The sequence below is a fragment of the Mustela nigripes genome, chromosome 17 (genome assembly GCF_022355385.1).
Source record: "Mustela nigripes isolate SB6536 chromosome 17, MUSNIG.SB6536, whole genome shotgun sequence".
NCBI classification, from domain to species: Eukaryota; Metazoa; Chordata; class Mammalia; order Carnivora; family Mustelidae; genus Mustela; species Mustela nigripes.
The window spans coordinates 57,919,999-57,932,021 of NC_081573.1; the positions used below are offsets into that span (position 1 = coordinate 57,919,999).

At 53.5% G+C, this 12,023-nt stretch overlaps 1 long non-coding RNA gene across 3 annotated transcripts; it reads left to right on the forward strand.

The window, feature by feature from the left end:
- Positions 1-2,527: 2,527 nt before the first annotated feature.
- On the forward strand, positions 2,528-10,568 carry LOC132004786 (uncharacterized). Of its 3 annotated transcripts, none has more exons than XR_009400644.1 (6): positions 2,528-2,628; positions 3,995-4,131; positions 6,800-8,844; positions 9,883-9,976; positions 10,079-10,248; positions 10,329-10,568. It is a non-coding gene; the product is annotated as an uncharacterized LOC132004786 (long non-coding RNA). The 3 variants fall into 3 exon arrangements; XR_009400643.1 differs by having other exon boundaries at positions 6,800-7,736; positions 7,926-9,976; XR_009400642.1 differs by having other exon boundaries at positions 6,800-9,976.
- The last annotated feature ends 1,455 nt before the right edge of the window (positions 10,569-12,023 follow it).

Here is a 12,023-nt window from a genome sequence, read left to right on the forward strand (position 1 = left end):
GGTGACAGCCCCAGACATCCCAGCAATCAGGTGACAGCCCCAGACATCCCAGCAACCCGGTGTCAGCCCCAGACATCCCAGCATCCAGGTGACAGTCCCAGCCCTCCTAGCAACCAGATAACTGTCCCAGACTCCCTAGCAACCAGGTGACAGTTCCCGGCATCGCAGGAACTGGGCGACAGCCCCAAACATCCCGGCATCCGGTGAGAGTCCCAGGCATGCCAGCGTCTGGGGGACAACCTGAGGCAGTGTAAAACCCACATGGACAGCAGGAAAGTCTGGCCTCATTGGGTCTTCCTGCCCCACGTCCCCAGTACAGACTAATTTCTATGAATAATGAACCCTTGTTCTCTTTGACCTCACCTTTTCAAGTGATTCCAGGAGAGTAGCCACATTCCAAAATTTATGATATGTGGAAGTAAAGCAAGGTGAACATCAAGGTGAGTCAACACCTTTGCCTTCTCTTGGTTAATTAGGTCACTCGGAGCGGAAGGATCTCGGGGCCTCCAGCACGGAGGGTTCCTCCAATCCAGCCCAGCCAGGCTGTGAAGCCCCCAGGTCATCAAGCTGACCCATCTTCCAGTCCCAGCTCTGGCCAGCTGTGGGACCTCGGCCACTCACTCCGGCCTCCATCAGTAGAAGGAAGCCAGGACCCCACTCCCAGCCAGCAGTGGGTGTCAGAGGGGCTAACAGGGGCTCTGGACAGCTGGGACAACTGAGCCACACGTACCAGGAGGCCTCCTCCTGCCTTCTTGCCACTTTTGGGTGTGCTATTTGCTATTGAATGCCTGTACTGGCCGGAACGGTGAGGTCCCCAAAAGGCCATGTCCACCCAGAACCTCAGGATGGGACTTTTTTTGCAAATAGTGTCTTTGCAGATACACTTTAGGTAAGAATCAAATTGACAGTGTCCCTTGTAGCAGGAAGGCACAAGCAGAGACTTGGGATGGGGGACACCACGGAAGACAGAGGCATAGGGAGGAAGGACCCTCCCTTTGAGCCTGCGGAGGGAGCACAGGCCTGCGGCTGTCCCACTGCAGAAGAACACTTCCGTCGTGTGAAACCCCAGCCGGCGGTCGTTTGCTACGGCTGCCCCCAGCTGCCGCCTGGACGCTTCTGCAGCGCCGTGCGATTCAGCCCCACGGACGGTGAATCGCAATCCTGCAGGACCAGACCCCGCTAAGGACGTGGGCCCCTCCAAGAGGAATGAAGCCCAGCTCCTCCGCTTTAAGGAACAGACGGCCTGCACTCCCGTCTCCAGAGCAGATAGCCCACGCGCCTGCAGGAGCTTTCTCTTGGCCTACTGTCCTCTTCCTGGGAAGCAGCCGGGAGCCTCCCAGAGGCAAGAGCGGATGCTGACCTGCCTGCCCCTCCCAGCACAGTCCCTCGGCGCTGGCCATGAGGCTGTGGTTCTCTTAGCCCGCTGCTGCCCTCACTCCCACCTTGGGCTCCTTCCCTAAAACAGCCTCCAGCTCTGAGGGAGCTGGTCTCTCTCCTTCTGTCTGCAAAAGGTGACCCCTGTCTTCAAGTGGGATTTGAACATTTCTCCACCGCCTTCAAAGTGGGGGGCCTGAGGATCCATGGGAGGGGGCTGGAGGGCCGGTGTGGGGTAAGTCAGACAGCACGGTGTTCCTCCACACCATCAGAGGCGTTCTAGGTAAAAGGGAAGCAGGCCACGAGTTGAGACCAGGAGAGATTCCCAGTAAGACGCTGAGTGGAAGAGCAGGTTCACGCCCAGGAGTGGACTTACCCGCCACGTGCCTAACTCCAGCCGGGGTCTCCCAGTGCCGTGGGCCCTGCCCTCGGGAGCTCACGGTCTAGGTCTAGAGCAGAACAGTATGTCTATGTTTTCCATAGAGCTGGAATGGAATATACATTAATACTATTTTAGAGAAAGAGAGACAGGGAGAGACTGGGAGTTCACCCCAAATGCCCCAAAGAAACGAGTTTTGCAATGAAGGTGTGATGTGCCTGGGACGACGTCCTGCGGCTGGAACGGTGACACTGGTGACCCTGCTGCAGCGGCAGGACCAGGGTTGAGGCCAGAGCTCGGCCGCCGGGACGCCAGGTCCAGTGCCCGCACCCCACCGGGCCCCTGTCACCCCACTTCTCCCTTGTGACTCGTTCACAAGCCAACCCTAGAACAGGAGCCTCGAGACCGCGTTGTGATAGGAAAATGAAAAGAGGGTTAGGGTGGAGACTCCCTTTAAGACAAGAGCTCCCCGAACAGTCAGGGACCACATACACACACAGGCTGGGTGCGGGGGTCCTAAGGGTTCAATGAGGGGTGGGCGTGGCCTCCAGTTGGAGACACCTACTGAGTTTCATTTTTCCTTTGTCCAAGGCCCCACCTTTCTGAGACAGAAGACAAGGGCCCCAAGCCCCTTACGTGCCGGCCTTGAGAAGTGAGGTCCCTACTCTTACTGACGGGAGCCTCTCCCGGTGCCTCAGCTCCTGAGCGCCTCGTGCGATCGCCGCAGCTCTCAGCCGGCTTCTGAGCTGCTGCTGTTCCATTTTACAGATGCCGCCCAGTCACCGTGGGCCCAGGGCCGTGCCGTTGGTGTGTGTGGGAACCACGCCCTGGCCTGTCAGTTGCCCAGACTGTCCGTCCCGGAGGAAAGCCCGAAGGTGAGCTGTCATTTGTTCGTTATTTCTGCACACCAGAGACTGGTCACATATGTGGCAGCCGGTTTCTCCCAGCCTGGACTTTGCTGACCGAGTCCACCTGGAGTCGTAAATGGGCGGTCGTCCCATTCGCGCCTGGCGCGGTTTGTACACAGCTGCACATTTACCTCCAGGGAGGACCTGCTTTCCTGGATGTCTTTGACCTTTGGCTAGGTGCGGCATTTCCACAGCAGTGACTTGCCCTGGGCTCTTATTTAAGATGGACATTCCTTAGCCTGACCCCAGGTGTGGAGTCAGACTCCCAGGGGCTGAGGTCTGGCACTCTGCATTACGCTCGCTTTTGGGTAACCCCCATCACCCTGATATTTGAAAATGACGTTGGGGAGTAGAGGTTTGGCTTTCAGACATGTAGCCTGCTTCTTTGGACCAAGAGCAACCCCCACAATAATCGCTTAGGTCCGGATCCCAGGCCTGCGCGAGCTCAGGGACCTTCCCTCCTCCTTTCCAGCCGGGGAAGCCGAGGCTTAGAGCGGTCACACCACCAGGGACTCGTGGGTTCTCGCTAAGTCCCGAGCCCTATTTCTTTTGTGTGTTTGTTCATTTTTCACATTTTCCCCGTTCTCACATCACAGTTATATCTCTAAAAGCCCACAATTAATTCCCTGCTGCTTTTGGTTTTGTGTGTTTTGCTTATCTGTCTACTGTGGGAGTTCTCCAGCACACCCAAGTCATTTGACTGGTATAGTGGTTGCCTGTGTCCCTGTCGCCCAGCTTCCCTAACCATGGTTCATCGGTTGCTCTCACGCCACCCCGGCACAGGGGCGTTTTTCTAATGGACTATTTAAAAGCAAATAAATTCAGGGTTTTATACACATATAAGTCATAATATACATATATATTAGTGCTATTTTGCCTGATTATGGGGTAATACATACTCCTGGTATAGAGATTATATCTCGCTAAAAGACAATATAGAAGTCACAAATAATCTCACTTCTTGGTCATAACCAACGTTAGCATTCTAAAACACATCCCTCTAAACACTGTTGTATTCACATGTGTTCACGCACACCTGTTTTTACAGAAGTGGCATCCTCCGCAAAAATAGGGCTGTTCTCCGCATTGTGATCTCCTTTTTTCCATTTAACAACATATCGCAGAGGTCTTCCCATGTCACAGACTCTCTCCTAAGTCCCGTTTTTCAAGGGCAGCCCAGAATCCTGTTGTTTGGATGCACTGCCGTGTTTCCTACTAATCCCCTATAGCTGGGCATTCAGGTTGTTTCTGTGCTTTGCTGATAGAGTTTCGAAAGGCAGTTCTGCTTCACCCGGACCTTGCACCAGGCTGAAACCCGATCTACCTCCTCTAGATCCACTGGGTGTTTCTGAGAAGCACAAGCAGGGCTAACGTGCAGGAACTGGATTTCTTCCCAGCACCATCCCAGGCAAGGCTTTATTGCCCAGCTTGACGGCTCAAGACGCAGGACACACCCAGACTCAAGTCCAGGTGAAAAACACATTCCAAAGGCAGATAACCTATTGTCTGGGTGAGGAGGGGTAACTCTAAAATATGGGAGGATTCTTTTTAAGCAAACACACCAGAGCTCGCCCGATCAAGTAGCGCTCCCTCCTTCAAGGTGCTCACCCCGGAAGGTAGTGCTCCTGTTGTGATAAAACTGTGATTGCCTGAAAATACACCCATGAACTCCTCTTTCACACCGTTGTCTCCACAGTCCGTGTAAGAAATTTTTGGAGACGCTGTAGGCAGGAAAGTCTTTGTGCTTTGAGGTGGATTGATATCTGGAAACAGCCTCTGCTTATGAAACAAAATGAAAACAGCAGAGTCCACTATGTCTGGTTTGAGCAGAAACAGTGTTATTAAATTACAACAGGGACTCAGAGTCTTTGGAAGGGTCGGAGACCCAGATGTGGATGCCATTTTTGTATCTTTTTTTTTTTTTTTAATGAGTTGCCTGTTCATGTCTTTTGCCCATTTTTCAATCAGGTTTTGCATCTTTGTTTCTGTTGATTTTTATTTATTTATTTATTTATTTATTTATTTATTTAATTTAAAGATTTAGTTTTAGAGAGCTGGGGAAGGGGCATGAGCACGGAGAGGGGCAGAGGGAGAGAATCAAGCTGAGTGAGGAGCCCAGCATGGGGCTCTATCCCACAACCCATGAGATCATGACCTGAGCTGAAACCAAGAATTGGATGCTTAACAGACTGAGCCACCCAGGTGCCCCCACATCAGTTTTTAAGAGTTTTTCATGTATTAGAGTTACTAGCCCTTTATCTGTGATTTATGTTGAAAATATTCTGTTCCAGTTTGTCTCTTGCTTTTGACTTTAGTTATGGTGTTTTTACCTTGAAAAAGTATTTATATGATCATTTATTACATCTGTATTTTTAGTTATAGTTAGGAAACCCCTCCCTAGAGCATGTGTGTTCTTATATTATGTATAGGATCTCATTTTTTTCATATTTAGATCCCTAACCCATTTGGAGTATATTATTTATTTATTTGGGAGAGAGAGAGCACACATGCTTTCATGCACAAGCAGGGAGAAGAGGGACAGAGGGACAGGTAGAATCTTAAGCAGGCTTCACACTCAGCACAGAGCCCAAGGCAGGGCTTGACCTCATGACCCTGAGACCATGATCCAAGCTGAATCAAGAATGGAATGCTTAACACACTGAGCCACCCTGGCACCCCTGGAGTTTATTCTTACATGTAATATGAGGTGTTTGCTTTTGAAGCCCAGTTTTATTTTTAATTACACCAGGGTTGCAAATTAACATGCTCTAAAGAGGTCAGGAAAAAGTAAGATGGATGGAGTAATATAATAGAGGGAGGGTTATAGCCAGTCAGGATTATATTAAAAAACCACACAGACACTGGGGGACCTGAGTGGCTCAGTCGGTGAACCGTTTGCCTTCGGCTCAGGTCCTGATCTCAGGGTCCTGGGATCAAGCCCCACATTGGGCTCCCTGCGCAGCGGGGAGTCGGCTTCTCCCTCTCCCTTCCCCTCTCCTCCTCTTGTGATCTCTCTCTCTGTAATAAAGAACCAAAATATTAATAAATACATACATAAACACACACAGTGGGTGTGTTAGTTTCCTAGGGCTGCATATATAAATTATCACAAACTTTGTGGCTTGAAGCCTTAGAAATGGATCCTTTCACAGCCTTGGAGGCTGGGTATTTGGAATCGTAGGGCCGGTGGGGCAGCTTGGTACGCCTTGGCCTGTAGCCATACCACTCCAGCCTTTGCCTCCATCTCCATGTAGCCTTCCTATGCCTGTGCCCAAGTGTCCGTTGTCTCGCAGGGCCCCCAGGCTTTGGGTTCAGGGCCCGCCCGATCCAGTTGACCTCATCTAGTGTGCATACATCTGCAAAGACCCCATTTCCAAATAAGGTCACGTTCCTAGGTGCCAGGTAGACATGGGTTTTGGGGGGACACCAGCCCAAACCAGTGAGGGAAAGGTGGTGCTGTCTGGGGCCCCCACAACCTGTGTGCTGAGAGCGTGGGGACCCTCGCGGGGCTCTACTGCTGCTGCTGGGGTCATCCGCGCCCAGCAATGAAGAGTTGCTATATTGGGTCACTTGTGCTTCATTTGGAAGATCAGTTTTGAAAATCTCTGATAGCCTGTCACGTTAAAATGCCCTGAAAAAAGGAAAAAAAAAATCTGGCCAACCAAGTGTGACCTAATGGACGGCCTGCCCCACAGTCTGCAGAAGACAGGCTTGTTCAATACGAATATTTGTGTTTCCCCTCGGAGGCCAGGTCTGTTTTGTTTTTTCTTTCAGGGTAAGGGGCGAATTTCTACAAATTCCTCTGCGCCCCAGAAAGTGCCATTTCATACCAGAGGGGGAGGAAGATGGTTCTTCCCTGCCATGAGATGGGGGAAGGGGACTCTCTTGCAGCTCTCCCTGTAAGACCTCCCAGGGTAGGCAGAATTCCAAGGATGCCTCCCCTTCCTCCCCTCTGCCAGGATTCGCAGCCCCTGGTTATCCAAACACTAATTTAAGTGAAGAGATTATCTGGGTGGGCCTGGCCCAATCAGGTGAACCTTAGAAGTAGAGTGTTTTCTCGGGCTGGTGGCAGAAGGGGGTGTCGGCGATGTCAGAAGGGTCAGGAGGATGGGACATGTCAGCACTGTTTGTAAAGCAGACAGGGCCGTAAGGGAAGGAAGCAAAGGTGGCCCTGACCTCCAGCCGGCAGAGGACACAGGGAGCTCAGACCTTTGGCCTCAAGGAAGTGGATTCTGCCACACCTGCTTGTGCTTGTAAGTAGATTCTCCCCCTGGCAAGAACCCAGCCACTGGCACCTTGATTTCTGCCCCTGAGACCCTGAGCAGAGATCCTAGGTGGCGTCTCTTCTGATTTCTGGCGTGGGCAGCTGCCAGCTGTTACGTGGGTGCTGTTTCCGGCCTCTGAGTTTGGGGTAATGGGTTCTGCAGCCGCACAAATTAACATACCTCTGCTCCTGGGGAAGGTCTGAGGGTGGGGATGCTGGGAATGATGAGGGGGATGAAGGTGTGGGGTCGGACAATGCCGTGGTCCCCTCCCCTGGCTCCTGCGCGCATTCAGCCTCCCACCCATGAGAACTTCAGGCCCCTGCAAAGGCACAGAGGCACCAAATGAACTCGGCTTGCGGTGTCCTCGGTGGCTTCAGAGGTTGATGGGAATCAGATGCATGTCCTCTCTTCTTGTGCTCGAGCTGTTACTGAAGACGAGGGAGCCAGGTGGTTCTAACCACATTTTATCCTGCTGTTTTATAGGTTTTTAGGACCCGGAGCAATCTTGCTAAAGTCCTTTAACATAACAAATTGCGTCTTCAGAGTAACATCCCAGAAAATTGCATTCTGCCCCCCACTCCCGAAAGAACCAAGCAGCAAAGGCTTTTGCTCTAGGTGCCCCTGGCTTGGGGGCCAGGAGCTCCTACCTCGTTGACTGGGAGATGGTGGGCGGAGCAGGTGCTCGGTAAGCACTAGCAGGTGGCGTTCGGGTCCTCAGGGGGAATGCTTCTTCTAGCTCACCCCACCCCTATGCTGTGAAGCCGCCTGCCCCGGAGCTCCTCCCCCAAGAGCAGTTTCCTCGTCACAAAGGTGAGGACCAGAGAAGGGACCCTGCCTGCACAGGTGTGCCACCTGGGGACAGATAACCACTGCCGGTGCCGGGCCGGGGAGGAGCCCTGAGCGCTGAGGGGCCACGTGGGCGGCAAGTACGAGGTTGCGGGTGGGGGTCCGGTCCACGTGGAGCAGGGCCGTTCATGGAAACCATTTCGTCTCTGACAGATTTGGGGATTCATGTGTCCAAGAAAACCCTCAGGCGGGCCGAGGAGAGACAAGGCCCTGCGTCAGCGGCGTCTGGCGGACAGCGGGTGTGAGGAAGGAGAAGGGCGCGTCTGAGGCCCCGACTGAGGCAAGGCTGACCCGAGGCCACGGGAGCAGGGGTGGGGGGTGGGGTCTGATCTTGGAAGAAGACGTCTTTGTGCCTCTGAAGGGGGCAGGTGTGGTCCTTTATAATCCCTCCCCGAGACAGCAGGCTGACACAGTCTCTGTTAGGGGTCGTGTCCCCCAAAAAAGACGTTTTGGAGTCCTTATCCCTGGTTCCTGGGAATGTGACTCTATCTGGAAGTAGAGTCTTTGCAGGTCTCACGGGCGGAGACAAGGTCACGAGGGTGGTCCCAATCCACGGACTGGCGCCCTTCCGGAAGAGGAGACAAGGCCACGGTCACGTGACGACAGGGGCGAGGAGCCCCGAGAGCTGGAAGGACCTCCCGTCGAGCCTCCAGAGGGAGACAGACCCTGCACCACCTTGACCCTGGGCTCGTGGCTCCAGAGCTGAGAGAGAACAGCTTTCTGCTATTTTAAGCAGCCCCCGCCCCACAATTCTCCCTTGTTGGTGCCTAGCCAATTCCGTGGCTTGCCCACGGAAGCCTTCCCAAAGCCATCTTCCCTCTGGTGGACCAGACAGGTTTAGGGCAGGAGCTGCTGCGGAGGTCGGAGGTCGGAGGGAGCAGATTCTCGTCTTGGCTCTCACCCCCAGCTCGCAGTGTGTCTCCCGTGTCCCCCCTCCCTTCGCAAAATGGAGGTAGAAGTATCTGCTTCAAAAGGCGGCTGGGGAATGAGAGGAGATCTTGCTCAGCAGGGCGTCAAGAAGTGGGGGCTGGTGGCCCCTCTAGGAGCATCTTCCTCCTGTGTCCTGATGAAGGTAGGGGTCCCACACCAGGCTTGGAGCTGGAAACAGTGGAGACGGCCAGCGGGAGAAGACTGCCACGTCGCCTGGACTCTGAACGAGCTCTTGATGCTGAATGAGGCCCCCTGACCTTAGTGTGCGTGGTGTGTGTATGTGTGTGTGTGCACAGCACAGAAAATCCCCAGGTTGGCCCAAGCCATTTCCGTGTCACAGAACAGAAACAACAGGATGTTATCACACCTGCTGTCATTTATCCAGTGGGTTTGGTGCACAGGGACCAGAGTCTCAAGTCACTTTTAAAGGACAGGCAGCTAGCGAGTGCGGAGCTAGGCCTCAAGGCTGGGCTCACTCTGTGCCTCCTGCCAAGCACGGCCAAGCTAAAGGTTTTGGCACCCAAAGCAGGAAAGGCAGAAATGCCAGGGGACAAAGCACTTTCATGCCTCATTTAACCCTGTGACATGCCTTTGAAATCAATAGATCCTTATCCTCACCTGGCAGAGGAGGCCGTCAGGCCTTGAGGAAAGAGAGCAGATGCTGACAGAGCGGGACCTGAGCAAAGGCTTCCTGGTCCCCAGTCCTGCTCCTCCTGTCCCCTCCAGGATGGCACAGCTGGAGGCCAATCATAAGGAAGGTCCTCGTGGAGTGTCCCTTCCACTCGGCTCAGGTGACCTGGTGTCATGGAGCTCGCAGCCCTTGTGGGGACCTGCCGGAGGATGGGTACTTTGTATGGTTTCTCCTGATCCTGCTTTCGCAGGTGAAGAGGCTGAGTTCCCTCTGCACACAGCCAGCAGCACGGACCCCTGTCCTGGCCACTGTGTGGCCCTAATCATGTCAGAGGTTTCCAGACCAAGTGGAAGCCTCACCATCACGTGTGGACCACCACACGTGTGTCGTGCTTGTGGGTGCCATGTGTGTTTGACGTCCGCTTCCGGTCTTGTTTGAAGAGTTGTTTCTATAGCTGGTGTTTCTTTAAACCACTGGTCCACATGTCATGTGTGTGGTTCTCCTCATGCATGGGCTCCTTGGTGCTGAGACTTTCTCTCTTCCGTGCAGGGACAGCACGCCACACGGACATCTGTACGGAACCATCAGAGCTGAGCCTGGTTATGAAATGCGCAAAGGCTGTGCTAGCACATCCCAAGGGAAGGTCAGTCCCACCGACACGCGTCTGTTAGAACCTGAACTAAATTCTAAGCTCCCTGAGAACGGGGACTGGGTCTGATACGTGTTTGTAACTTTGGGTTTCCAGCTCTAGATGGACGCCTTACATAGACACTGGCTAAAGTTTGCTGATGGTTGTTCCGACGTCCCAAATAAGTTTTTGCAATGCTTCGTCCGAAGGTCTCCCTTCTCTTCTGTAAAGACGGTGGTACCACGCCAATTTCTCCAATTAGTACAGCATCTTATCTATCAGAGACGGTCTGTTTTGTGTAATTATGTTTCTATCCTCATGCTTGTGGAGAGGAATTTTTCCCAAAGTATTGTTAATATTTCCTTAGAACACACTGCGAGCCCCAGGATGGGAAAGACTTGATTTGGAAGAGAATTTGGGGGTCACATGAGGTTAACTTCTTAATTAGAAGATGAGAAAAAAGGCAGAGGAGCCATTGGGGACCCCCCGGCCGACCCACGCACCGGCCTGCCTTGGGGAGCGGACGGCCGCCGTAGAGAACAGTTGTGTGACTCGCACATCTTCGTATTTCTGGTCACCTGTCTTTGACTACGTCTTTCTATATCAAGTGTATGATAAAGTTTAATGGTAATATGTTCTGTTCACCATTCCTGCATGCTTCTGACCTTAGCATGTGGCGTTACCCACGTAACCCGCTAACTAGCAGCTTAAAAAGCCAAAAAGTCCTGAGATAGGAAGGCTCCAGAGTTGGTTATGCTGTGGCTCACAGACACCACTGGGGGCCCGGCCTCCTCTGTCCTTATAATATGCCATCCTCGGGGCGTCAGCCTTGACCTCGTGCTGGTTCTCCTCATGCTCACAAGTGAGTGCAGCCGTTCCGGGCATCACATCCAGCTTCCAACAGAAGGAGAAAGATGATCTTTCTTTGTGTATCAATTTTTTAAAAGATTTTATTTATTGGGGCGCCTGGGTGGCTCAGTGGGTTAAAGCCTCTGCCTTCAGTCCAGGTCATGATCCCAGGGTCCTGGGATCGAGCCCCACATCGGGCTCTCTGCTCTGCGGAGAGCCTGCTTCCTCCTCTCTCTCTGCCTGCATCTCTGCCTACTTCTGATCTCTGCCTGTCAAATTAAAAAAAAAAAAAAAAGGAATCTTCAAAAAAAAAAAAAGATTTTATTTATTTGACAGACAGAGATCACAAGCAGGCAGAGAAGCAGGCAGAGAGTGGAGGAAGCAGACTCCCTGCTGAGCAGAGAGCCCGATGTGGGGCTCGATCCCAGGACCCTGGGATCACGACCTGAAGCGAAGGCAGAGGCTTAACCCGCGGAGCCACCCAGGCGCCCCCTTTGTGTATCAATTTTAAGGAGAAGAAATCTTTCACTGAAGCCCCTGGGCTCCTTGGCTAGGTGTGTCCCATGTCCCTGCTGAAAGTAACCACAAACAAGGGGACTAGTGCCATCGTGATGGCCCCTGACCCATCAGGATATGCCTTCTGCCTGTCCTGCAGTCCACGGACGTGCGGAGTATTTGGAAGTCGGAACACGAGAAGGGTTCTGTTTGTGGAGGAGGCAGCGAGGCTTGGGAGGTCAGCAGTCCCATGCCGTCGTGCCAGATTTCTAACTGCCATGTGTCCGACCCCAGCTGTGTCACCACAAGGCCGTGCGGCCATGCTGCCTGCGGGGTGGGCGGGGTGGGGCTCCTCTGACGACAGACCAGGCTGTCATCAGCCTCGACCCTCATCGTGGGGGCCGTCCTGCTCCGAGAGAGCCAGCCTCCGGTCACATCTGTGCTCTGTAATCGGGCATTTCACAGCTGGGCACCTATGGCCAGCCCAGACGACCCCCTGGGCACCTTCCAGTCTTGTCGAGGCCCCGTCCGCCCCGCTCATCTCCTTGCCGGCGGGGATGGACTTTGCGACCTGTCGCGGGCACTCTCTGCCTTCCTAACCCCACGGCCGGTTCTCCCAGAGGGAGGGAAGGGACTTGGCTCTTTGTCCCCGTGAGCCCCTCTGGGAGGTCTGAGGGGCTGTCTGTGGTGAGAAGGGAGCCCTCCCCCGAGATTATCT